We start from the raw sequence: 23783 nt of genomic DNA on the forward strand, positions 1-23783 counted from the left end.
GCTGTTTGCCCAACAAAACTATATGGTGCAATTTTATGTTTCATAAATACAACAAAGTCATTGATAAAAAATGTAAAAGTGAACAAATAAAACACAAAAAAATGGATGCAGCATCTGGATAAATGGTTTTTAAATATTTTTCGATGCTAAGTTTTGTCCAAAGACCACTTCAAAATATTTAGATCTCCTCAATAGGAGGTTTAATATTTCTTTAATGCATCTGTCATTAAACATTGTCAATGTCGTTTCACAGTGTGAATAGTTTCATGACTCCGCAAATTGTTCTTTTGGGAAAAGGAATGTTGACACACTTGGCAATAATAAGATCAATCTCCATTGTGGATTCTCATATGAGATTTTAAATTGGTGCTTTGGGTAAATGACTTGAGGCAAACTTGACAATGATAAGGTCGTTCACCAGTGTGGATTCTTACATGAGCTTTCAAACTGCCGCTTTGGGTAAATGACTTGTCGCACACATCGCATTGATAAGGTCGCTCACCTGTGTGAGTTCTTAAATGTTGTTTCAAGTTGCTTTTGCATTTGAATGATTTATCACAAAATTTGCAGGAAAATTTCTTTTCTTGTCCTTCTTTATTAAAAACGTCTTGTGAAATCCCATCACTGATTGATTTTAACAAAACGTCACCTGGCATTCCAACTACTTGATGATCAATTGCGTTAATACTTAATATTATACAAACTTATAACCTATATTCTGAAAAGAACTTAAATAATTTGAAGGTTTTATTGATAGGAGTAAACTCATATAATGGGTAAATGTTTTAATAAAAATAATCAATATCAACAATTGTTTGCAAAATTAATTACAAAGTAAAAAAAACAGTGACTGTCACATATAAAAACGAAATTCAAAAAGTTTCCCTGTTGTAATAAGTTGATGATTGTAATATCGGCTCACACAGAGCGTACACACAACACGTTCTCTACTCGATACGAATGGCCTCCTTGGCCAATCCCAATGACAAAACTTAGCTTCACACGAACTTAAAGGGAATAGTACTTAAATTAAATGATAGCATTAAATGATTAAAGTTAAACATGGAAATCACATAAAATAACAAGAATTAACTCATAGTTTCCTTAATGAACAATTGCATGATTACAATAACAATTTGACTCAAACATTATCAAAAGTTTGCAAACTGCCAATGTGGATGAATGTCGATAAGTTCGCTCACTCACATTCGTGTTACTTAGGGCTACCATATATCCTCTTTTTTAAAGAAAAATGAGTTGTGCTCAATGTATAGCCTACTGAAAAATGTCAAAAACTCAAAATGTCCTCTGTTTTACATTTTTTTGCATTCTTGCTTATATTTTCAACACAATTATAGTTTTAGGTGACTTTTAGGGTTAAACGACATTTAACCGTGGGAAATTGACCGCGAATAAACTAATCAAACGCGAGGACAACTGTCCGGGCCCCGGGGGGGGGGGGGGGACAACTCACCGTGACTTAAATTTACCTAGAACCAACTGACCTTAATTCATATTATTACTTTAATCATATAATTTCATTAAACAACAATGCTAATATGCGTCAAAAATAAAATTCGTAGCGTTTGATAGCCAGTTGACCACGACCAATTGTCGCCAGTGATTTTGTTCACGGTCAATTTACGTGATCCCGACTTTTTGGCAAAGAAATATGTTGTGTTATCTGATGAACTGTGGCAAAAGTCACCTTGTTTCAGAAAACGACGTAATGATTTTGAAGCTGAATGCATTACTTGTGCATATGCATATAGTTATCCAAAAACATGTGATAAATTCGTTAAACGTAAAACTCTATTTGCATTGTAATAGCTGGCGAAATTGGCCTTTTTTTAGGCGATGAAAATATGATAGGCCTATATAACATAATATAACATAAATATAATATATAACATAAACACTAATCTCAAACAACTTCTGTAATGAAAAAAGTTACTTTCCAGAAGTCCTATCTGATCAACGACTATGGCTAACTTGAAAATAATTAAAAAACTGTAAAACCTTCGGTCCAAGCCAAGTGTGTCCCTTAAGCTGTCTGGCAAACTTAACAGCAGTACAAGAAGGTGATAGATGTTTGTTAAGTTAAAGTTGACATGATAAGGCTTTAGAATTTAGGTATTAGGCCTATAGTCATATAGTTCGTAGATTAAATAAATCTTTCAGAGAGCTTGTATTTTAGAAATGTATCTAAAATACAGAGAGCTGTATTTTAGGAAATACAAAATGAAAATAAGAGTCCGTCAACATTCATATTTGTTTGAATTTATTACACTAACCACATTAAATGCATTGATGTATGGTACCAGTTGTTTGTTATCGTCATCAAACAAAATAACATCCGGTATCTGATATCTTACAAATATACTTTTTACAAGGTAAAAGAATTCAATTCAATCTATGCCTTTCTATGGGATGAACTTACAGGTCATTTCATGCATTAACCCTATTTTAACTAGGCTTGACCTACCCCGCACACAGTCACAGCAAAACGTTGCGTACAGTTGCATTGTTTGTTGTAGAAATTTGAAATTTGGTGACTTTTTCTAAAAAATGTTCAGCTATCTTTCCATGTTTGTTTTATAAAGTTTGATTTTGTAGTTTTTGAGATATTGTCTAACTATGGAGATGTTCTTCATAATTTTGCTCTTTGCTGCTATCGTGAGCGCAAAGAAGCGTATCGTTTTCGTTCAATCATTTACGCACAACTAACTCGATGACAGTTAGAGAACAACCACAATTTTGTGCCATTTGCCAGTACCGCTCGAAAGAGAAGAAAGAAGTGAAAGTTAAATTACTAGTTTATTTCATTAAAATCACACCGTAGAGCTCGAAACAGTTACCTGAAATTAGTGAAAATAAAACATTAGTTGGTTGAACATTCTTTCGTTTATTAACTTGAAAAGTGGGCTAAATAAAATTTCCGGTTAGCTTGGAATACTTACCGTTGGTTTCAATCATAAATTAGTGCAAATCTTAATAATAACCGTGCAAATTTTTGGAATAGGCCTATGTATTTGTTCATAATGATCTTGTAGCGTTGTTAATTTCATATGCGTTCTATGTTTTCAGGTGCCGATTTTGACGCGTTAGTTAGCATGTTCCTTTTCTTATGTTCTCGAGTTGGCCTGAAATAACGCATTATAACCATCATTAGCTACTTTAACGTAAGTGAAAAACACGGTAGCTCTAGGTTAACAATGCTGTCAAACTTCTGTCGACTCGCAGAAAGTAATGGTATGCGATTTTGCTGGATTGAAATTACCAGTTATATATTACTGCTGGTAAGCCGGTGTTATTGTGTTGATAAGAGATGGCCTAGTTTTTCACTATGTCACTCACCTGTACGCTAGTCACGATTAAACATAAGTTTAGCCGAACACTTATGCAATGCCATTGCTCAAGTGTAATATGGAATTAAAGATCTAGCAGTATGACTGCGTGTTGGTATGTTGCGAGTTGCGACTAAGAAGTTGTTGGTATTTTTGGTTGGGAATTAGCAATGAGCTTAATAAAACTATACCTGTAAAAATGGGGGTGAATTAGGATTAAATATTGCATGTGACTGCACATTTAACAAAACTTACATTAAATGGCAGAAAAATCTAGCAAAAAACAGTTAAAAGCCAATGAAAACACCAGCAATATGTAGTGGATTATCTACAAGGTATATAACTTTAAAAATCGCAGGATTCACAGTTGATTAGAGACTGTAGTTGTCTGAAAATGCTTTTGGAAAGACCGAAGCCGAGTCAATACTGGTTAGCAGATGAAATAAACTTCTTTGACGGGTAAAGCCGCAAGGTTAACCTGTGAGTTTACACTGTACACACACACATCGTGTAAAGCAAGAGTCACTGAGCAGGTTGATAAACAATTCGTGCGTAAGTAGAAAAAAATACTTAATTACTTGTGATGTGTAAAAAAAATTACGCAACCAAATTTTAAGTTTCGTGCAAGTGTGCAACATTAACGCCAAATTAACTTTTTGTATCCTGGGTCACCTTCCAGTGGTGTTGCACAAAATGGGCAAGCAGCGTTGAAAGCCTGCGATCCATGTGGCACTCCAATTTGGGACCAATACCTGCTGCTTGTGTATTGGCTCCGTTTTTCTTTGCAAGAGCAGTGATGCCAACAGAACTTGGAGGCGACTCAAGCTCTGGATATTGATCAGTTCATTAATATGCCGGGGTGCCTTTGAAAACAAATACATGTACTGGTGTTGATGCATTAGTACAAAATAATCTTACAAAACATATTGACTTAACATAACACAGAACAACAATTTATTTGTATACAACTTTCATCAATGGGAAGTAAAATACCTAACCCCAACAAAAAGAAAGCTAACTTAAATAACCTGATTGCGAAAGATTCATAATGCGCCGCTGCAAACTTTGAGCAACACCTAACCTCTTCACTTACTAACACAGAACAACAATTTATTTGTATACAACTTTCATCAATGGGAAGGACGTAGTTGCTATTGGGACATGAAATGGACTTGTACCTATCCATTGCATGTTACATTTCCGCGTTGATGGAACCCCGGAAGGTCTGTGAGGCCATGTCTTTCCGCTGAGGTGCTACACAACGTCATCAGTGATGACGTACGGCGCGCACACGGTCAGAAGTGGATCGTCAGTGTACCACAAATCTTCAACAGGGAATGAAAGCGGAACAAGATTTTTCTGTCACGGGATTATTTTTATACACTATTTTTATATCCATCACGTTATACACTGTTTTTATATCCATCACGTTATACACCGTTTTTATTCGCATTGTATTGTCTTTATATGCATGTTCACGACATGCCGTGTTTTACTTGTTTATACTCGTGACCTCTCTGATCGTTAGCTCGAGGGCCCAATCAGTAATGTATTTAGCGTCCAACGGGGAATCCTTAGTCGCTTGGAATTTGTTTTGTGGTAATGTTGCGCTCGGCTGTGTGGTAGTGTTGATAGCGAGAAAATCATTGTTTTTGTTGAAGAAAATTCCATTAAAAGATGTTAAAGCCAACCTAGCTATTTGACTAGCTGTCGAGCGGACAGTTCCTGGTTAAGAAAAAGTTTGGTTTCAATAACATTGACAGAACATGGATCAGCTTAAAAACAAAGTACAAGGTCACGAAAGATTCATAATGCGCCGCTGCAAACTTTGAGCAACACCTAACCTCTTCACTTACTGATGAAGGGTTTCAATTACCGGAAGGCCCGCCATTTTCTGGATGGCAAATCTACATAAAATTTGCTAAAAAAACATCTTGCCTTTTTTCTGAATTGTTTTGGGTAAACTGGGGTGATTTTATTAAATCTCATTGGTCTAGCTGTTTTCACCCAACCCCACAAAAAGTACAGTGCACTTGTGTTGTAAAGCATACACCACAAACACACGAACCTACATGTGAACTGGTACAAACTACCACCCTATGTGAAGAAAAACGGATTCGTTACATTTCATCGATTAAATTATTTATTATCGCTATAACTAGTACTGACTGACTGAATGAATCGCAGAATAGATAAAGATGACAGTAAAAAACTTTTTTTTGTAGTTTTTTGTAACCTCGTGTGATTTTGTTCAATCTCATTGATGTAACTGTTTTCACCCACATCACAACTCACAAGTAATACGTTACACCACTTGTAAACCGTACACGAGTAATATATATCGTACTACATGTGAACTGGTACAAATTATTACCCTGTGTAAAGCAAAACGGTTTCTTTACATTTCATCGATTAAAGTACTATATTATCGCTATAACTAATACTGACTGACTGTGTGAATCGCAGAATAGATAAGATGACAGTTGAAAACGTTAACAATGCTGTTGCCGATCCGCCATAAAAATGTAAAAATCATAGTAGTGGTACTGCTTTCAATCAGAACAGCACATCAGTTTATATGTACATTTGCCGGAACAATCAATTGTCAATCTGCGGATCAGTCAAAAGTTGAACTGGATCAGGCAGGCAGCGACTACAAACTTGTGTGACGTGCTTGGAACAGGTGGATATTCCACACACCTGGCAGCAGCCTTTCGATCGCGATAAAGGTCTGTGTCGATTTATATCAGTACAAATAGAACATTGAAGCCGCTTCTTCTTTTGAGGTGGTTTTAGGCCAGATGTGGTTGGCTCGCAATCTTGTCAAAGAACGATTTATCTTACAAACTTACAAAAACACTGCTTTCGATGACCACATTGACGCGGTACTCTTAGAAACCCCATTTAAAAAAACTACCACTCCACTCTCCACAGCTAATTACCAACTCACAGTCTCTCGAATACCTATAAAACGTGGACACGTGGTGGAAACAAAAGACTTAGCTACCCGTAACTCGACACTCAAAATTCCGATGTGGCTACATTGGTATGAAGCCAGCCTGTTGAAGCAAGACTGTCTTTCATTTTTCTCTCATGAAACCGACTGATCTTAGTGATCTAGTTAACTGTTTCATGCAAGAGGGCTTAATAACCCTCTCTCTCTCTCTATCACGTTCTACAAAACGAGATGCTACATAACTTAGGCAAATAAAGGGACGTAGCGAACAAAGAAGACCCAACAGCCAAGTCGGCGAAATTAAACTAAAGCTGAAACATAGGTTACGGCTCCGGCCCGGCCCTCCTTGCTTGCCACGTAGGTGTCTCAGGAGGCCATTCCAAGAAGTCAGCAACTTTTTGCAAAGTTCGCACTTGAAATCACCTTTCCCATTATTTTTTTATCGTGCACGACTTTGCAGTGGCGCGATATGTTCAAATTCATGACACCACAGTATCTAGAACAATTACTAACACCATTATGTCATTATTCTCGGAAATGTTTGGCTTTTGTTTTCTTTTACACATAGAAATCAAAAACAGCATTGAAAAGCTGAAGGTATTTTAAATTATCTTCCATTCATACTTGAAAGGTGTTGGAAATAATAGTAGAACTTACGGACAGTTTTTGTTCTTATTTAATCCAGTATTAGAAGATCCCGATTTTGTGATTTCCGACTGCACTTGTCCATAATGCTTATTCATGACCCGTCATTTTGTTCTGTTGCTGGGTCACTTTTATCATCTCCCTGCTGTTATAAAAATAAAATTTGCTGTTGTTCAATTTCATTTAAATTTAGATGGTTTAAGTGTCTATATACCTGTGGCATCGTAATGATGACAAAAAGTGCACAAACAAAGGTGCTGTTATCCACCCTGGAAATGTTTTACTTTTCCCGGGGCTGCCAGCATTGGCTCTTATGTGACAGCCTGTAGGTACAGCAATTGTTTGTTGCTGCCGTCACTGCTCGCGCCATACGTTTTATGAGTCGAACTGAACTCGATGTTATCGGCCAGTTAATTGCGCGAATTAGGTTGGTGAAATTACTCCATAAGTTTCAAGTTGCAAAGACTTAAAGAATTAAATCACTACGGGCGTAGCAAAACCGGATTGCCAGATGAGTACCTTCCATAACGCAAAACGCCTTCCAAAACCATAAAGCAGTTACATGACAAAATCTGTCAACGTATTTCGTTTTTACGGATTTCGATAAACTAATTATTTATCGGTCTATTCGAACTCGGCATTATTACGTAATAAGTGAACCTGGGTCTCCGTTATATTCAGCAATTCATTTGATCAATGATTAACATCACAACATCATATCATGACTTGAAAGACTAAATCACTCCGGATATACATTACAATTGGCAATTAACCCGGAGAGTTAAACTTTTCACGAAATCATAATTATTTTTAAAGGTAAAGACGTGAAAACCAATACAAAGTGTAATTGTTGCGGCGGCAATGAAAGGATTGCCATTTGGCTACCATATGTAATCTTTTGTTATTTAGGGTTTATATTTGCCATAATTTCAGTTACCATTTGCTACATAGAGTTAACAGATGGCTACTGAGTGTAGCAATTTGCTAAATAGGATTAATTTTTGGCTACCCATGGTAACCTTTTCTATCTCCAATTACCAATTGCCACATAGAGTTAACAGAATTACAGAATAACATTTGAGTACTGTACTTCCAGATACCATTTGCTAGTCTTTTTGAATTGAGCGAAAATTCGCGCAAATGTAACTGCAAAGATTCGAACTAACTAGACAGGGTTGTAGAATGGGGTTTGTTATATAGTAGATTGTATCTGTAGTTTGTACAAAGAAAGTTTCATGTCAAAATTAATGACAAATACCAGAACGTCCTAACCTGCAAATGTTTCATCTTGTATGTGTCCAGGTTAATGGACTACAACGTTTTGAAATCACAAACTTGTGGTAGACCGATGCAAATCTTGCGTTTCCTCTCATTCTGCAATTCGTGAATACGTGCTTCCATTGATGAGATGACGTCTTCGAAGAAGAATTCAAAAGCTCCCTGAAAGATTTATTTAATCTACGAACTATATGACTATAGGCCTACTACCTAAATTCTAAAGCCTTATCATGTCAACTTTAACTTAACACACACCTATCATCTTCTGGCAGTATCTTGCTGACCCTCGTTACCTAAAATTGTATTAAGTCATGAGATAGATGTGGACGAAGAGGAAAAAGGAATTACCTGTTTCTAATCAGATGATCTAGGATTCTAGGTTATGCCAAAAAGTTTCTTACTCGGTGAACAGGTACAACAAAGGCCAATTGAAAGACTGGCGCCAGTACCTGAAAGCTCGTAACGTTCGAGTCGGACTTCCTGAAAATGCGAAACAGCGTGATCGCAGCACGTTCGCGAAAGAAGTTTGCCATCGAGTTCTAGTCAAGGTTGTTTGCAGAGTACAAAGCCAGAATCGAAAAGCACGGGGATGATATTGCAACTATGACAAAACTGCTAAAAAACGCAACAGTAGCTGTTTTAGCCTGCCTGTAAAATAATCACAGGCAATGTCGGCAGTTTTCATTCGTTTGCCGTGGTAAATCGCAACCACTGTTATGGAACAACAACAAAGTACGTCTTGTACAAAATGACGAATAAAAAACGCTTTGCAAACAGACCGTTTAGAAACATATTGGATGAATAATTATGTTAACTGCTGTTTAATATTCTAAAATATAAAAGAACGTATATCCTTAAGATGCGTTAAAATGTTTATGTATTAGTGAAAAAAGCAATGAAGTGTATTCCTTTATATGCATAGGCTTTGTGGTGCAGTATTGTTTGAGATATGGCAACGAGCTATGTGTATTTTATAGCGATTAAATGTCATTGTTTATCGAGATAGTATGTGTAAATAGGATTAAATCATGTAAGTATTTTGTATTTCATGTATAGCATGTAAATCAATCCCGAAGCGTGGATTTCCCACCTTGAACATAAATTTTCCCTTTATCAAATCACTTCAAAAACTAATCGTCACATGTTAGCGGTAGAGGCAATTCCGGCGACAGACCTCGGGCTACTTTGTTTACCTTCTGCGTATGCTCATAACTGTTACGACATAATAATCAATGAAATCTTGAAAAATTTTGATAAACGTGAGGACTGAGGATTATTTAGAGTTTTTGTTGGCTGATCTGACACTTCGTGTTCTATCTTCCAAAGATTTAATGCGCGAATTAATGAGTGCAGTAGGTCAAACGAATCTTACTCAACCAGTTAATAAACGAATTCGTGCTACATTTTTTAAGTGGTCACCATCAGACGTCGCAATTTCTTACCCACTACAGCCACAAATACAACAAATTTAAGTGTCTAAACCACCTCATTACCCACGATCTAACGCTAACAATGGAACAAAGAGTTCCGGACAAACAAGTACTAATTTCACAAATCATAATTCACCAAACCAACGCGATTAATTTAACTAAACATGGCAACAACGATCACCACACACAAACATTGGCCAGTTTCACAAATCATACAGCAATTGGTAATTTATGACACAGTGATAACTTATCATATTCATCACCCACCTTTCAGAAACCAGACTATCAACGCAGCAATTACCCTTGCGCAAAATCATTCGCGGGCAACAAAAAACATTCGGCGATCGACGTTGGATTAACTCGTTAACCCCGTCGATAGCACCTACTTCCAAAAGAGACTGTCCCTTGTTAACTGTTTATGATCACGCCAATTGAATTTTTTTTTATGTAGATAGCGCTGCAGCAACTTCTCTTTCGTCGGCTAGTTTAGCTCACAAATCAAACTCCAAACTGCAAATGTTTGTTTATGCTTCAGTTGAGTCATTGTATAAAATCACATTTATCATGGGTTTTATTTGATAAGTTTAGTTGTGAGAAATGAGAATAATGAGAACGATTGTTTGATTTATTGCTTTTGACTGAGCGAGGTCATACCCAGCTTTTGTTTCGTTAAACCACTTGGACATTTCCATTCAATTTAATTTCTCTAATTCTTTTCAAAGACCCTGACTCTCTATGGGAAGCCTTTCCGTTTGACTAAAGAGCTCTCAATGTGCCAAAGTTTATTAGTTTATAATTATAATTAATTATAATACGCCTACCATTTGTCCTCTTTTAAGGTTCAATTCCAACTTTAACCAAGATGAGCCATACAAGCAAAACATACACTTAGTAAAACAGTTCAAAATCAGCCGAATTGTTTACCGCTAACTTACAAAGGTGTCAATGTTATTCGTGTGAGTTTGAATATTTTGTACGTCACTTGCTTCCACCCTGCTGAATTGTTTCATAGGTTGAAGACCACTGTGTGGGACTGTTATCGCAAACAACGCCATTAAGTGAACACACTAAACGCATAAAGAGTTCAATTAAAACACGCAAAATTCAGGCAATATTAACAAAACCAACTATATAGGGCACCTAATGCCTTAAAAATAAATGATATAAATAATCCGACAAACACCGGAAAACCGATTTTTAAAGCAATAAACTCAAAATTAGGTAAAATGCCGTAAATAAATTGATAGACATTGCTGATAACACTCCTAGTATTATCTAAATCTTATAACACTCTTATACTAGAATTATCCCAGTGCTTATAGAATTACTTACAGCGGCGATGTCTAAGAACTGAAAGCCTGAAACTTGGGTGTCGAGCTCCCGCGATGAAAAATGGTACAAGGCGGACACAGCCAAGAAAACGGATGGAAACTGAAGACTTTTGATGTCCAATGTAAAGAGGTCGATCAACTAGAATGGAAATAAGAACAGTTAAGATTACTCGACACTTGACGCAGTTTCTGAAACCGCACGTTAAATATCCAGCAAGTGAAGATGTGAGGTAGCTGTACGCGGAAAGTCCCGATATTAGTTATATTGTTTGCTAATTGCTAATAACTGCATGAATGCAAAACACAAGCAAAGTGGGTCAATAAATCGGCGGCAACTCACAGTCGAAATATTCATATATTCGAGATTAGGAAGACGACATAATAGAAAAAATATAGCAAATTTTACGAACAGAACCGGACCGGGACGCTGGTGACATTTTAAGCACTAGATGCATCTGAGACGTTGTTTCATCAAAGTTTAGGACCGTTACCTTTCACACAAGAACTGACTGCAATTTATTCCCACCTGTGATATGTGGACAAATGTTTCTTGCGGATATTGAGGAAGGAAAAAAAGCGGATGACGGAGCATTGGCGGCGAAAGCGGCGTGACCGCGTGAGCTGTCTGAAGATAAACGTTTAGCTAGGACACCACTGTGACTGGGGAAAGCGACCACTTGAGTGTGCTAAGGATTAACAATTCCTGGGATATGATTTCTTCCTCCGTGCAAGCTCCATCGGTGACGTAGGCAAAGTCTGTTAACTTCGGGGGATAGATTTCCTGTAGAGACACAAAAGTTTAGCAAAGACCAATATTTAGAAATCATTTCTCCTAAATACTGTTTACCTGCGTGAATATAGGTTCTTCAAATAAATTTTATTCAAAAAAATGACAAACTTACTTCTAATTTTGCGGCGATAAATAAGGCGGTGACACCGACAAGCTGTAACCTCGTTTTGTGAATGTTGGTTGTGTTGTAAAGATATCGATCAATGTAGTCGATCGCTAAATAAAACGTCTCCCAGTGTAAAGTATACACCTTTGATACCTGCAAAGAGACACACTAGCGTTAGACAACATACTTTCCATTATCTTGCTTTCCCCTAGAGTTTAGAAGTTGAGTTGCTACCTCCATTAACTAGTCTAGCAGGATGGTGCGCACTAGAGGTTGCAAATCTTCGTGTCTCGACAAGTAAGCGCTGTTTCGGTAATAAAGCGAATCTTTGTCGACCATCGAGCGCCATAAATCGTCAGAGTCGGCCCAGCTGAAACAAACAAGACGATTTGAATGTGGGCTTTCAGGTTGAGAACAAAAATAACAACACATGTGGTTATGGTTAATGTGAAAGTTAAAATTGATGTTAATAATAGTCATATAACAAGATAAAGATATAAACAAGAAAAAATATAATAATGAAGTTGTTCAACTGGCCAAAACAACGGCGACCACAACAACCAAAACCATAGCATCTCATAACGAAATCCAATAAATGTCACAAAATGTACATGGCTCTAACGTTCCTTACCTTTTCAAGTTTCAAAATTTGTCCTGAAATGTTGTACGAATTGGCGATGTGTGCATAATCATGGTTGCTAACTTTTGCTCGCAATCTTGTCAAAGAACGATTTATCTTACAAACTTACAAAAACACTGCTTTCGATGACCACATTGACGCGGTACTCTTAGAAACCCCATTTAAAAAAACTACCACTCCACTCTCCACAGCTAATTACCAACTCACAGTCTCTCGAATACCTATAAAACGTGGACACGTGGTGGAAACAAAAGACTTAGCTACCCGTGACTCGACACTCAAAATTCCGATGTGGCTACATTGGTATGAAGCCAGCCTGTTGAAGCAAGACTGCCTTTCATTTTTCTCTCATGAAACCGACTGATCTTAGTGATCTAGTTAACTGTTTCATGCAAGAGGGCTTAATAACCCTCTCTCTCTCTCTATCACGTTCTACAAAACGAGATGCTACATAACTTAGGCAAATAAAGGGACGTAGCGAACAAAGAAGACCCAACAGCCAAGTCGGCGAAATTAAACTAAAGCTGAAACATAGGTTACGGCTCCGGCCCGGCCCTCCTTGCTTGCCACGTAGGTGTCTCAGGAGGCCATTCCAAGAAGTCAGCAACTGTTTGCAAAGTTCGCACTTGAAATCACCTTTCCCATTATTTTTTTATCGTGCACGACTTTGCAGTTGCGCGATATGTTCAAATTCATGACACCACAGTATCTAGAACAATTACTAACACCTTTATGTCATTATTCTCGGAAATGTTTGGCTTTTGTTTTCTTTTACACATAGAAATCAAAAACAGCATTGAAAAGCTGAAGGTATTTTAAATTATCTTCCATTCATACTTGAAAGCTGTTGGAAATAATAGTAGAACTTACGGACAGTTTTTCTTCTTATTTAATCCAGTATTAGAAGATCCCGATTTTGTGATTTCCGACTGCACTTGTCCATAATGCTTATTCATAACCCGTCATTTTCTTCTGTTGCTGGGTCACTTTTATCATCTCCCTGCTGTTATAAAAATAAAATTTGCTGTTGTTCAATTTCATTTAAATTTAGATGGTTTAAGTGTCTATATACCTGTGGCATCGTAATGATGACAAAAAGTGCACAAACAAAGGTGCTGTTATCCACCCTGGAAATGTTTTACTTTTCCCGGGGCTGCCAGCATTGGCTCTTATGTGACAGCCTCCAGGTACAGCAATTGTTTGTTGCTGCCGTCACTTCTCGCGCCATACGTTTTATGAGTCGAACTGAACTCGATGTTATCGGCCAGTTAATTGCGCGAATTAGGTTGGTGAAATTACTCCATAAGTTTCAAGTTGCAAAGACTTAAAGAAATAAATCACTACGGGCATAGCAAAACCGGATTGCCAGATGAGTACCTTCCATAACGCAAAACGCCTTCCAAAACCATAAAGCAGTTACATGACAAAATCTGTCAACGTATTTCGTTTTTACGGATTTCGATAAACTAATTATCGGTCTATTCGAACTCGGCATTATTACGTAATAAGTGAACCTGGGTCTCCGTTATATTCAGCAATTCATTTGATCAATGATTAACATCACAACATCATATCATGACTTGAAAGACTAAATCACTCCGGATATACATTACAATTGGCAATTAACCCGGAGAGTTAAACTTTTCACGAAATCATAATTATTTTTAAAGGTAAAGACGTGAAAACCAATACAAAGTGTAATTGTTGCGGCGGCAATGAAAGGATTGCCATTTGGCTACCATATGTAATCTTTTGTTATTTAGGGTTTATATTTGCCATAATTTCAGTTACCATTTGCTACATAGAGTTAACAGATGGCTACTGAGTGTAGCAATTTGCTAAATAGGATTAATTTTTGGCTACCCATGGTAACCTTTTCTATCTCCAATTACCAATTGCCACATAGAGTTAACAGAATTACAGAATAACATTTGAGTACTGTACTTCCAGATACCATTTGCTAGTCTTTTTGAATTGAGCGAGAATTCGCGCAAATGTAACTGCAAAGATTCGAACTAACTAGACAGGGTTGTAGAATGGGGTTTGTTATATAGTAGATTGTATCTGTAGTTTGTACAAAGAAAGTTTCATGTCAAAATTAATCACAAATACCCGAACGTCCTAACCTGCAAATGTTTCATCTTGTATGTGTCCAGGTTAATGGACTACAACGTTTTGAAATCACAAACTTGTGGTAGACCGATGCAAATCTTGCGTTTCCTCTCATTCTGCAATTCGTGAATACGTGCTTCCATTGATGAGATGACGTCTTCGAAGAAGAATTCAAAAGCTCCCTGAAAGATTTTTTTAATCTACGAACTATATGACTATAGGCCTACTACCTAAATTCTAAAGCCTTATCATGTCAACTTTAACTTAACACACACCTATCATCTTCTGGCAGTATCTTGCTGACCCTCGTTACCTAAAATTGTATTAAGTCATGAGATAGATGTGGACGAAGAGGAAAAAGGAATTACCTGTTTCTAATCAGATGATCTAGGATTCTAGGTTATGCCAAAAAGTTTCTTACTCGGTGACCAGGTACAACAAAGGCCAATTGAAAGACTGGCGCCAGTACCTGAAAGCTCGTAACGTTCGAGTCGGACTTCCTGAAAATGCGAAACAGCGTGATCGCAGCACGTTCGCGAAAGAAGTTTGCCATCGAGTTCTAGTCAAGGTTGTTTGCAGAGTACAAAGCCAGAATCGAAAAGCACGGGGATGATATTGCAACTATGATAAAACTGCTAAAAAACGCAACAGTAGCTGTTTTAGCCTGCCTGTAAAATAATCACAGGCAATGTCGGCAGTTTTCATTCGTTTGCCGTGGTAAATCGCAACCACTGTTATGGAACAACAACAAAGTACGTCTTGTACAAAATGACGAATAAAAAACGCTTTGCAAACAGACCGTTTAGAAACATATTGGATGAATAATTATGTTAACTGCTGTTTAATATTCTAAAATATAAAAGAACGTATATCCTTAAGATGCGTTAAAATGTTTATGTATTAGTGAAAAAAGCAATGAAGTGTATTCCTTTATATGCATAGGCTTTGTGGTGCAGTATTGTTTGAGATAAGGCAACGAGCTATGTGTATTTTATAGCGATTAAATGTCATTGTTTATCGAGATAGTATGTGTAAATAGGATTAAATCATGTAAGTATTTTGTCCGGCTACATTGGTATGAAGCCAGCCTGTTGAAGCAAGACTGACTTTCATTTTTCTCTCATGAAACCGACTGATCTTAGTGATCTAGTTAACTGTTTCATGCAAGAGGGCTTAATAACCCTCTCTCTCTCTCTATCACGTTCTACAAAACGAGATGCTACATAACTTAGGCAAATAAAGGGACGTAGCGAACAAAGAAGACCCAACAGCCAAGTCGGCGAAATTAAACTAAAGCTGAAACATAGCTTACGGCTCCGGCCCGGCCCTCCTTTGTCACGAAACAAAAAGCGTGAAGCTTGCCACGTAGGTGTCTCAGGAGGCCATTCCAAGAAGTCAGCAACTTTTTGCAAAGTTCGCACTTGAAATCACCTTTCCCATTATATATTTTTTTATCGTGCACGACTTTGCAGTGGCGCGATATGTTCAAATTCATGACACCACAGTATCTAGAACAATTACTAACACCATTATGTCATTATTCTCGGAAATGTTTGGCTTTTGTTTTCTTTTACACATAGAAATCAAAAACAGCATTGAAAAGCTGAAGGTATTTTAAATTATCTTCCATTCATACTTGAAAGCTGTTGGAAATAATAGTAGAACTTACGGACAGTTTTTGTTCTTATTTAATCCAGTATTAGAAGATCCCGATTTTGTGATTTCCGACTGCACTTGTCCATAATGCTTATTCATGACCCGTCATTTTCTTCTGTTGCTGGGTCACTTTTATCATCTCCCTGCTGTTATAAAAATAAAATTTGCTGTTGTTCAATTTCATTTAAATTTAGATGGTTTAAGTGTCTATATACCTGTGGCATCGTAATGATGACAAAAAGTGCACAAACAAAGGTGCTGTTATCCACCCTGGAAATGTTTTACTTTTCCCGGGGCTGCCAGCATTGGCTCTTATGTGACAGCCTCCAGGTACAGCAATTGTTTGTTGCTGCCGTCACTGCTCGCGCCATACGTTTTATGAGTCGAACTGAACTCGATGTTATCGGCCAGTTAATTGCGCGAATTAGGTTGGTGAAATTACTCCATAAGTTTCAAGTTGCACAGACTTAAAGAATTAAATCACTACGGGCATAGCAAAACCGGATTGCCAGATGAGTACCTTCCATAACGCAAAACGCCTTCCAAAACCATAAAGCAGTTACATGAAAAAATCTGTCAACGTATTTCGTTTTCACGGATTTCGATAAACTAATTATCGGTCTATTCGAACTCGGCATTATTACGTAATAAGTGAACCTGGGTCTCCGTTATATTCAGCAATTCATTTGATCAATGATGAACATCACAACATCATATCATGACTTGAAAGACTAAATCACTCCGGACATACATTACAATTGGCAATTAACCCGGAGAGTTAAACTTTTCACGAAATCATAATTATTTTTAAAGGTAAAGACGTGAAAACCAATACAAAGTGTAATTGTTGCGGCGGCAATGAAAGGATTGCCATTTGGCTACCATATGTAATCTTTTGTTATTTAGGGTTTATATTTGCCAAAATTTCAGTTACCATATGCTACATAGAGTTAACAGATGGCTACTGAGTGTAGCAATTTGCTAAATAGGATTAATTTTTGGCTACCCATGGTAACCTTTTCTATCTCCAATTACCAATTGCCACATAGAGTTAACAGAATTACAGAATAACATTTGAGTACTGTACTTCCAGATACCATTTGCTAGTCTTTTTGAATTGAGCGAGAATTCGCGCAAATGTAACTGCAAAGATTCGAACTAACTAGACAGGGTTGTAGAATGGGGTTTGTTATATAGTAGATTGTATCTGTAGTTTGTACAAAGAAAGTTTCATGTCAAAATTAATCACAAATACCAGAACGTCCTAACCTGCAAATGTTTCATCTTGTATGTGTCCAGGTTAATGGACTACAACGTTTTGAAATCACAAACTTGTGGTAGACCGATGCAAATCTTGCGTTTCCTCTCATTCTGCAATTCGTGAATACGTGCTTCCATTGATGAGATGACGTCTTCGAAGAAGAATTCAAAAGCTCCCTGAAAGATTTATTTAATCTACGAACTATATGACTATAGGCCTACTACCTAAATTCTAAAGCCTTATCATGTCAACTTTAACTTAACACACACCTATCATCTTCTGGCAGTATCTTGCTGACCCTCGTTACCTAAAATTGTATTAAGTCATGAGATAGATGTGGACGAAGAGGAAAAAGGAATTACCTGTTTCTAATCAGATGATCTAGGATTCTAGGTTATGCCAAAAAGTTTCTTACTCGGTGAACAGGTACAACAAAGGCCAATTGAAAGACTGGCGCCAGTACCTGAAAGCTCGTAACGTTCGAGTCGGACTTCCTGAAAATGCGAAACAGCGTGATCGCAGCACGTTCGCGAAAGAAGTTTGCCATCGAGTTCTAGTCAAGGTTGTTTGCAGAGTACAAAGCCAGAATCGAAAAGCACGGGGATGATATTGCAACTATGACAAAACTGCTAAAAAACGCAACAGTAGCTGTTTTAGCCTGCCTGTAAAATAATCACAGGCAATGTCGGCAGTTTTCATTCGTTTGCCGTGGTAAATCGCAACCACTGTTATGGAACAACAACAAAGTACGTCTTGTACAAAATGACGAATAAAAAACGCTTTGCAAACAGACCGTTTAGAAACATATTGGATGAATAATTATGTTAACTGCTGTTTAATATTCTAAAATATAAAAGAACGTATATCCTTAAGATGCGTTAAAATGTTTATGTATTAGTGAAAAAAGCAATGAAGTGTATTCCTTTATATGCATAGGCTTTGTGGTGCAGTATTGTTTGAGATATGGCAACGAGCTATGTGTATTTTATAGCGATTAAATGTCATTGTTTATCGAGATAGTATGTGTAAATAGGATTAAATCATGTAAGTATTTTGTCCGGCTACATTGGTATGAAGCCAGCCTGTTGAAGCAAGACTGACTTTCATTTTTCTCTCATGAAACCGACTGATCTTAGTGATCTAGTTAACTGTTTCATGCAAGAGGGCTTAATAACCCTCTCTCTCTCTCTATCACGTTCTACAAAACGAGATGCTACATAACTTAGGCAAATAAAGGGACGTAGCGAACAAAGAAGACCCAACAGCCAAGTCGGCGAAATTAAACTAAAGCTGAAACATAGCTTACGGCTCCGGCCCGGCCCTCCTTTGTCACGAAACAAAAAGCGTGAAGCTTGCCACGTAGGTGTCTCAGGAGGCCATTCCAAGAAGTCAGCAACTTTTTGCAAAGTTCGCACTTGAAATCACCTTTCCCATTATATATTTTTTTATCGTGCACGACTTTGCAGTGGCGCGATATGTTCAAATTCATGACACCACAGTATCTAGAACAATTACTAACACCATTATGTCATTATTCTCGGAAATGTTTGGCTTTTGTTTTCTTTTACACATAGAAATCAAAAACAGCATTGAAAAGCTGAAGGTATTTTAAATTATCTTCCATTCATACTTGAAAGCTGTTGGAAATAATAGTAGAACTTACTTGTTATATGACTATTATTAACATCAATTTTAACTTTCACATTAACTATAACCACATGTGTTGTTATTTTTGTTCTCAATCTGAGAGCCCACATTCAAATCGTCTTGTTTGTTTCAGCTGGGCCGACTCTGACAAATTATGGCGCTCGATGGTCGACGAAGATTCGCTTTATTACCGAAACAGCGCTTACTTGTCGAGACACGAAGATTTGCAACCTCTAGTGCGCACCATCCTGCTAGACTAGTTAATGGAGGTAGCAACTCAACTTCTAAACTCTAGGGGAAAGCAAGATAATGGAAAGTATCTTGTCTAACGCTAGTGTGTCTCTTTGCAGGTATCAAAGGTGTATACTTTACACTGGGAGACGTTTTATTTATCGATCGACTACATTGATCGATATCTTTACAACACAACCAACATTCACAAAACGAGGTTACAGCTTGTCGGTGTCACCGCCTTATTTATCGCCGCGAAATTAGAAGTAAGTTTGTCATTTTTTTGAATAAAATTTATTTGAAGAACCTATATTCACGCAGGTAAACAGTATTTAGGAGAAATGATTTCTAAATATTGGTCTTTGCTAAACTTTTGTGTCTCTACAGGAAATCTATCCCCCGAAGTTAACAGACTTTGCCTACGTCACCGATGGAGCTTGCACGGAGGAAGAAATCATAGCACATTTGTCCACATAGCACAGGTGGGAATAAATTGCAGTCAGTTCTTGTGTGAAAGGTAACGGTCCTAAACTTTGATGAAACAACGTCTCAGATGCATCTAGTGCTTAAAATGTCACCAGCGTCCTGGTCCGGTTCTGTTCGTAAAATTTGCTATATCTTTTCTATTATGTCGTCTTCCTAATCTCGAATATATGAATATTTCGACTGTGAGTTGCCGCCGATTTATTGACCCACTTTGCTTGTGTTTTGCATTCATGCAGTTATTAGCAATTAGCAAACAATATAACTAATATCGGGACTTTCCGCGTGCAGCTACCTCACATCTTCACTTGCTGGATATTTAACGTGCGGTTTCAGAAACTGCGTCAAGTGTCGAGTAATCTTAACGGTTCTTATTTCCATTCTAGTTGATCGACCTCTTTACATTGGACATCAAAAGTCTTCAGTTTCCATCCGTTTTCTTGGCTGTGTCCGCCTTGTACCATTTTTCATCGCGGGAGCTCGCCACCCAAGTTTCATGCTTTCAGTTCTTAGACATCGCCGCTGTAAGTAAATCTATAAGCACTGGGATAATTCTAGTATAAGAGTGTTATAAGATTTAGATAATACTAGGAGTGTTATCAGCAATGTCTACTAATGTATTTACGGCATTTTACCTAATTTTGAGTTTATTGCTTTAAAAATCGGTTTTCCGGTGTTTGTCGGATTATTTATATCATTTATTTTTAAGGCATTAGGTGCCCTATATAGTTGGTTCTGTTAATATTGCCTGAATTTTGCGTGTTTTAATTGAACTCTTTATGCGTTTAGTGTGTCCACTGGACGGCGTTGTTTGCGATAACAGTCCCACACAGTGGTCTTCAACCTATGAAACGATTCCGCAGGGTGGCAGCAAGTGACGTACAAAATATTCAAACTCACACGAATTACATTGACACCTTTGTAAGTTAGCGGTAAACAATTCGGCTGATTTTGAACTGCTTTTACTAAGTGTATGTTTTGCTTGTATGGCTCATCGTGGTTAAAGTTGGAATTGAATCCTAAAAAAGGACAAATGGTAGGCCTATTATAATTAATTATAATTATAAACTAATAAACTTTGGCACATTGAGAGCTCTTTAGTCAAGCGGAAAGGCTTCCCATAGAGAGTCAGGGTCTTTGAAACGAATTAGAGAAATTAAATTGAATGGAAATGTCCAAGTGCTTTAACGAAACAAAAGCTGGGTAAGATCTCGCTCAGTCAAAAGCAATAAATCAAGCCATCGTTCTCATTATTCTCATTTCTCACAACTATTGATCATCAAATAAAAGTCATAATAAATTTAATTTTATACAATGACTTAACTGAAGCATAAACAAACATTTGCGGTTTGCGGTTTGATTTGTGAGCTAAACTAGCCGACGAAAGAGAAGTTGCTGCAGCGCTATCTACATAAAAAAGAATTCAATTGGCATGATCATAAACAGTTAACAAGGGACAGTCTCTTTTGGAAGTAGGTGCTTTCGACGGGGTTAACCGAGTTAATCTAACGTCGATCGCCGAATGTTTTTTGTTGCCCGCGAATGATTTTGCGCAAGGGTGATTTCCGCGTTTATAGTCTGGTTTCTGAAAGGTGGGTGATGAATATGTTAAGTTATCACTGTGCCATAAATTACCACTTGCTGTATGATTTGTGAAACTGGCCAATGTTTGTGTGTGGTGATCGTTGTTGCCATGTTTAGTTAAATTAATCGCGTTGGTTTGGTGAATTATGATTTGTGAAATTAGTACTTGTTTGTCCGGAACTCTTTGTTCCATTGTTAGCGTTAGATCGTGGGTAATGAGGTGGTTTAGACACTTAAATTTGTTGTATTTGTGGCTGTAGTGGGTAAGAAATTGCGTCGTCTGGTGGTGACCACTTAAAAATTGTAGCACGAATTCGTTTATTAACTGGTTGAGTAAGATTCTTTTGACCTACTGCACTCATTAATTCGCGCATTAAATCTTTGGAAGATAGAACACGAAGTGTCAGATCAGCCAACAAAAACTCTAAATAATCCTCAGTCCTCACGTTTATCAAAATGTTTCAAGATTTCATTGATTATTATGTTGTAACAGTTATGAGCATACGCAGAAGGTAAACAAAGTTGCCCGAGGTATGTCGCCGGAATTGCCTCTACCGCTAACATGTGACGATTAGTTTTTGAAGTGATTTGATTCGTATGTAAACTTATATGCAATATAATACAATAAACGAAAATTGTTAAAATATTACTTACCGAGAAACTATAACGATCGAAAGTAGCTTTCCTCTTTCTAGATGGTTTTGTAGCTGAGCCGGGGCTCTCCTATATTATTAAAAGAACTTTGGTATATCAAGAAAACTGTACAGTGTTTTTGCGCTATTAAATATGTGTGTACAGTATGCATACTTTTTATAACCGCATGGTTCAGTCATATATGCATTGGTCACGTAACGTTTGTGGAGTGATACAAACATTATCGGTCAAGTATATCAGGAAACACCTTCCCGTATTCCAATCTCCCGATATATACTAAAATGCTTAGAATGCTATTTACCACGACATTAAAATCTCTGGAATTGCTTTTCTTTTTCCTCTTTCTGGAGGGTAATGCAGATGTGCTGGGGCTTTCCTATATCATTAAAATAAATTTTGGTAATTCAAGCAAATTTCTGTTTTTAATTTAAATATGTGTGACTAGTACATATATAATTTATAAATTTCTTGATTGATGCACGCATTGGATACATAAAGCATGTGGGGTGACAGGAAATAATATCAATAAAATCATAGTTTCACTGTAAAGTCGTAATTAAATTTTAACTTACCGGCAGCTTCAAAGCACCTGCCACATTAGAGATGTCGATCTATAAACCAAAAAATGCAAAATTACCACGATTGATTTTAAGAGATTTTTCAGAGAATTTACCTGCTGCAGAACAACACGAGGCTCAACTATTTTATCCCGGACCGCCTTTAAAGTGCCAACTGGTAATTACAACTAAATAAACACAGAAAATTATTCAGCAACCGGGAAGTGCAATAAAAGTGACCTGTCTTTGAGATGAGCTGGTTTCCGATACGGCGGGAAGTCGACATGATCGAATATCTTCTTCCATTTGCTTTGACCGAACCTCTTCACTACAGTGATGAGTTTTGCATCCGACGTTGGAGAAAACACCTGAACGAGAGCAAATTAACGACACCAAGAAGGTTGGTCACGTGTACACGTCCGTGTGCTTCGTCTCCTCAACTCACATGTTTTGTTCTTTTCTTTGCCGCGATGTAAAATATTGGATTCAATTTATCAGCAGGTCTGTATGAGAAATATTTGAATGACGTCACGATGACCAGTAGTAGATAAAAATTCACTACAAGCAAATTACTTATTGTTCCTGTCATTGTCTATGTTTTCAGCGTCATCTTCCAACTCGGCGATTTCGTTTTCCTTGTGAGGTGACTCAGCATCTTCATCTCGTGCTTTGTTTGATGATGTCACAATAGTTTGGTGATGTCTGTGATTAAAAAAAAAATTTCTTTACGAAAATATAACAGAAAATCAATCTGTACAAGCGAGTAGCACGCGGCGTGAATACTTTGTTATTTGTTTGTTGGAATCCTCAAGCACCGATGCGTGGCGATTGGTTGACTCTGCTTCTGACCGGACAGGACTGGGACTGCAAAAAAGGGAGAGAATTTTTTCTGTGGCCAAATAGAATTCAAACCTAAAAGGCAGCACCCAGTGACTGGGGTTGTTCTGCATCCTCACGTCTCTTCCTCTTGCTGTGAAGGCGGCACACTGACCAGGGAAGTCGGACTCATTGAAGGTTGCTCCTCATCACTGATTGACTCGTTCCTCGTCGCTCGAGTAGCATCCATTTCTGATGC

General features: G+C 37.4%; 1 long non-coding RNA gene and 1 pseudogene across 1 annotated transcript in view; both read right to left on the reverse strand.

Moving 5' to 3' along the window:
- LOC143453769 (uncharacterized) overlaps positions 1 to 23783 on the reverse strand; it is a 126464-nt gene that overhangs the window by 29131 nt on the left and 73550 nt on the right. The gene's annotated exons all lie outside the window — the stretch shown is intronic.
- LOC143444144 (G1/S-specific cyclin-E1-like) lies at positions 8485 to 15188 on the reverse strand (annotated as a pseudogene).

This window comes from Clavelina lepadiformis, chromosome 1 (genome assembly GCF_947623445.1).
Source record: "Clavelina lepadiformis chromosome 1, kaClaLepa1.1, whole genome shotgun sequence".
NCBI lineage: Eukaryota > Metazoa > Chordata > Ascidiacea > Aplousobranchia > Clavelinidae > Clavelina > Clavelina lepadiformis.